Consider the following 5,484-nt stretch of genomic DNA (forward strand, 5'->3'; position numbering starts at 1 on the left):
CATATTTTGTAGCTTGCCAATTCCTCCCTAATTTGAAAAGTCATAATTTAATCAGTTTTGTGGATGGAACAAAACCATGTTGATCTCAATTTCTCCTTGATTCAAAGGGAAACCTATAACCATAATTAACAAGATCAAGCTTTATCGAGCTGGGTAAGTTTTAAGTGTCTGTATTGACTAGTACAGTGATTGAACAAGCTCCTCCTCTCACGGTAGCATTATTTTCTATGATCACCTGGTGCCTTCGGCAAAGAAGAAATAGGATCAGAGAAAAACGATCAATATTTTCTTTGATAGAAGTGGCATTTAAAGCTAAGGAACTACTCAAAGAATTCCCCTATGTGCAACGAAATCCACTTAGAGGTGTGCAACCGAGGAGTTTTGTTAGGTGGAACCCTCCAAGTGAAGGAATGTACAAAGCACATTTTGATGTAGTGATTTTCTCTGAGCTCTCCCAAGCTGGTATTGGTGTAGTGATTCGTGATTCTTATAGGAATGCAATAATAGCCCTTAGCCAAAAAAGTCCACTACCTCACTCAGTTGATCTGGTGGAAGCCTTGGCATCTAGTAGGGTAGTAAGTTTTGCTAGAGAACTTTGCATTTCGAAGGAGGAATTCGAAGGAGACAGTCAGATAGAGAATTGTCCCAGCAATCAACAAACAGACGCCACCAAAAACTATGTTTGGTCATGTAATTGAAGAGATTTGGATTCTGTTAGAGGTTTTTATTTTTATTTTATTTTTTAGAAAAATAGCTTTAGACATGTAAAAAGTGACGGCAACCAGCTTGCTCATTCCCTTGCTACAAGAGCAATTTTATCTGTAGATCTTGATTAAAATGCTAAAAGTTTTTGCAAGGCTCTAAGTGTGAATTTGGGATGTACTTAAATAGCTTAAAATTGCAAGCTTATTACTTATTGCTTCTACTATTTGTGGGTAAAGCAATTTTTTTTTTTTTTGGGGCTTAAGTGAGCTTAATTAGTCAACCGGTTTGGCACATTGGGGGTCTCACTATAACCTTTTGTTTAAAAAGTAAGGTAAAGCTGATTGCTTGCGCGGGGTCCATTCTCTAGTTTTTGCACAAATGTTAGTTACTTTTTAATTATTGCGGGTTTCACTCTACACTTTTTTTTAGAGTATTTTTAGTAAAAATAAACAATTAACTTATTATATTTAGATTTTTAATTTTTATCTACCGTACTATTAACAAATGTTTTCATTAAAAGGCTATAAATAAGGCATTATCAAATGGAGGTCCATTTGTAAATTTTTTATTTTCGATAGATTATTTTATTGATATGGGACAAAAAGCTAAAAATTAGCATATTTCTAAAAAACAGAAAAATTAGACTAAAAGTTAACTATTATTTACAGTACTTTTAACAAATGTTTTCATCAAAAGGTTATAGATAAGTTGTCCTCAAATTGAAGTCAGTTTGTGAATTGTTTATTTTCAATAGATTATTTGCATAATATGAGACAAAATACTAAAAGTTAGCATATTTCTAAAAAATTTGAAAATGTGATTATTGAAATAAAATTAAGACAAAAAATAATATGAGAACAACAAATAGTACTTAAAATAGAAAAGCTTGTTTATAATCTTTCAGTAAACACACTTAGCAAATTCATGCTTTTATTTTTAAATTCAAAATTACATTGGTAATATTTTAATAAACGGTGGAGGGGATTGATTCTTCTCATGGGAAGAACTAAATTTCAAATCCTTACCCCCACTTATTGTGCCAAAAAAAATATTTTACTGGCTGCATGCAAAGAAAATTCAGCCTAGCTAGGCTTACACAAGAAGAGCTCATGGTTTATAGGTGCTTAGTATGACATTTGCATGCTCCTGCACACTTTCCAAGCCGTGATAACGTGTCGTCCCTCAACTAGAGTTGCACCAACGGCAAATCGTATCACGTATACTCCCTTGACCACAGCATGAGTCATGAAGACGCAACCCGACATGTTAATGGACTACAACAATTTGTGGTTTGCCACATTCGCATGTTCCTCGCTTACCATGTCAAGCTTACCATTTTTGTATATTTTCTCACTTAGTGCGGATGGCAAAATCCTGAAACAAACCATGGCAAAATTTGTAGGGACTACAATTTCAAACCTTTTATCCATAGCTACAAGCCCTTCAAAAAGGTTGGCCATTTTCACATGGTTTCTAATGAAGCTCCTAAGGTTAGCTACCCCACAGCTTTTAAGGACAAACCATAATTTCAAGGAACGAAATCTTCGGCTTAGGGTTATCTGCCAGTCTTTCTAGTCCACCACTTGCTTTGAATTCGAGGCTTTATTCCTCAAGAACTCAGGGTTGGTTGAGAGTGACTTTATCAAGGGGCTCGAATTTTTTACCCGAAGGCAGCAACAATCCAAAGAGGTTAAGAACCACTTGTGTGCATTGAGACTAAATGAGTTCGCACCCTCAACACCATCGATGAAGTGCCGAAACTCAGGACAAATACAGGCGCTTCCGGCATAAGCAGCATCAACATGAACCCACATTTCATAATCTTTTGCCACAGCACATAACAATTCTAGTGGATCAATGGCAGCCGTTGGAGTTGTTCCCACAGTGGCACATAAAAACAATGGGACTAGGCCTGCTTCCACATCTTCGCAAATTTGGGCTCATAGCGAGCTTGGTGATGGTGCATATGATGTTGACTTAGAAGTCTTGATGGCTCTAAAATTCATTGGATGGATCCCTGCTATTTGTGCTGCTTTTGGGAATGCACTATGTGTTTGGTCAGAAGCATACACTACCAACTTCTCCAGGTTCTCTCTCCCAATTTGGCTAAGCATTTAATCCCTTGCAGCGATGAGTGTGCACAAAATGGCCTCACAAGTAGTACCTTGTATCACACCCCCACCATTGCCAGAGAAAAGGAAAGACTTGGGTAGATCAAGTATCTCTCCAAGCCAATCCATGACTATTGTCTCTAGCTCAGTCGCGGCTGGTGATGCAATCCAATTGAATCCAACCACTTTGAAGCCGGTGCTAAGCATATCTCCAAGAAAAATCGCTATGCTACTAGTGCATTGGAAGTAAGCAAAGAAGTTTGGGCTTTGCCAATGTGTTAAACCAGGAACAATGTGCTCCTGCACGTCTTGGAGAATGGTTTCAATGGGTTCTGGATAATGTGGGGTGGACTTTGGCAAGCGTTTTTGGAGATATCCCGGTTCGACTTGGCTTAGAACCGGGTATTTCTCTACATCGCGATAATAATCAGCTAGGAAATCTATGATCATATGGCCTTGTCGCCTGAACTCCTTAGGGTCCAAAGGGCTAATGTTAGAGGAAGAAGTGGCTACATTGTTAGAATTGAGGCTACCCATTAATAAAGAAATATATGTGGTACAGAGAAAAAAAAATATTTCAGGCTTCTTTGATTTTCTGGTGGTAGGGTTATTTATTGTAGTGAAAGGAAAAAACAAGAAATGAGAAAGTTGAGACTATCTTGTAGCCGATGGTATAGATTCAAGGGAATGAAGAAGAGTTTATATATATAAATAAAAGTGACGAAACCCCGCGACGTGAGAAATGAAACGCTATAGCGTAAGGATGTCCTATTAAAAAACTCAAATTTGCATTACCCAATAAGATACTGCCATGTCAGATTTTTTATTATATTTTTTTCAAATTAAAAGATTGGATAGATAACCCTATGTTGCACCTACCATCCGCACGGACCCTAACCCCAACCAATAAAGATTGGATAGATAAACCTATGTCAGATTTTTGCATCCACACGAAGCAATTAGATGCGCTGACAATTTAGTTAAGATAGGAAGGTAGAAAGCTTTTGATAGATAAAGCAAACTGTCCACAGACTTTTCAAAAAGAGAGTTTAACGGCTAAATGAACAAAAGAAGCAAATGTTGATGGCCTACTTATCTAGTAGATATTGTGTCAAAATGAGTCAAAATGGAAATTAACATGTTTTTGTTGTCCAACAAGTTTTAGTCATATGCTAGCAAAATATATATAGATGCGCTGATAGTTTAGCTAAGATGGGAAGGTAGAAAGCTTTCGATAGATAAAACAAACAGTCCACGGACTTCCCAAAAAGAGAGTTTAATGGCTAAATGAACAAAAGAAGCAAATGTTGGTGGCCTACTTATCTTGTAGATATTGTTTCAAAATGCGTCAAAATGGAAATTAACATGTTTTTATTGTCCGACAGGTTTTAGTCGTACACTAGCAAAATATATATAAATGCTGATAGTTTAGCTAAGATGGGAAGGTAGAAAGCTTTCGATAGATAAAACAAACCGTCCACAGACTTCCCAAAAAGAGAGTTTAAGGGCTAAATGAACAAAAGAAGCAAATGTTGGTGGCCTACTTATCTAGTAGATATTGTTTGAAAATGCGTCAATATGGAAATTAACATGTTTTTATTGTCCGACAGGTTTTAGTCATACACTAACAAAATATATATAGATGCTGATAGTTTAGTTAAGATGGGAAGGTAGAAAGCTTTCGATAGATAAAACAAACCGTCCACAGACTTCCCAAAAAGAGAGTTTAACGGCAAAATGAACAAAAGAAGTAAATGTTGGTGGCCTACTTATCTAGTAGATATTGTGTCAAAATGCGTCAAAATGGAAATTAACATGTTTTTATTGTTTGACAGGTTTTAGTTGTACGCTAGCAAAATATATATATGTAGCAAATAGATGCGTTGATAGTTTAGATAGAATGGGAAGGTAGAAAGCTTTCAATTTTCCTTTCTCCGAGAAAAAAAAAAAAAAAAAAACCGTCCACAGACTTCCCAATAAAAGAGTTAAATGGCTAAATGAACAAAAGAAGTAAATCTAGTAGATATTGTGTCAAAATGGAAATTAACATGTTTTTATTGTCCGACAGGTTTTAGTTGTACGCTAGCAATATATCAATATATATATATATATATATATATAGATGCGTTGATAGTTTAGCTAAGATGGGAAGGTAGAAAGCTTTCGATTTTCCTCTCTACCAAAAAAAAAAAAAAAAAAAAAAAAAAACCATCACGAACTTCCCAAAAAAAGAGTTTAACGGCTAAATGAACAAAAGAAGTAAATGTTGGTGGCCTACTTATCTAGTAGAGATTGTGCCGAAATGCATCAAAATGGAAATTAACATGTTTTTATTGTCCAACAGGTTTTAGTCGTACACTACCAAAATATGTGTGTGTATGTGTGTAGGGGCATTGAATCTGTCCAGGTCAAGATGTTTTGGAATCTCATGGCCAACGTGATTCTTGTCCGCGAATTGATTGATCTATAGTGATTTGGATGAATTCCACTTTAAAAATACTTTCAATCCAGTTTAGAGGAAAAATCCTCCAATCTGCCACAAAAGGCTATTGAAATTTGAAATGATATCTGCATGTAATATTAAATTGACAGCAATATTCCAATGAAAATTGAAAAGAAAAGAAAACATTAACTTAAGTGATCAAAACACATAATGTAAAACCGCGTT

At 35.8% G+C, this 5,484-nt stretch overlaps 1 pseudogene; it reads right to left on the reverse strand.

The window, feature by feature from the left end:
* Positions 1 to 1,763: 1,763 nt before the first annotated feature.
* On the reverse strand, positions 1,764 to 3,353 carry LOC142633388 (tyrosine decarboxylase-like; annotated as a pseudogene).
* Between the last annotated feature and the right edge of the window lie 2,131 nt (positions 3,354 to 5,484).

The sequence above is a fragment of the Castanea sativa genome, chromosome 5 (genome assembly GCF_040712315.1).
Source record: "Castanea sativa cultivar Marrone di Chiusa Pesio chromosome 5, ASM4071231v1".
NCBI lineage: Eukaryota > Viridiplantae > Streptophyta > Magnoliopsida > Fagales > Fagaceae > Castanea > Castanea sativa.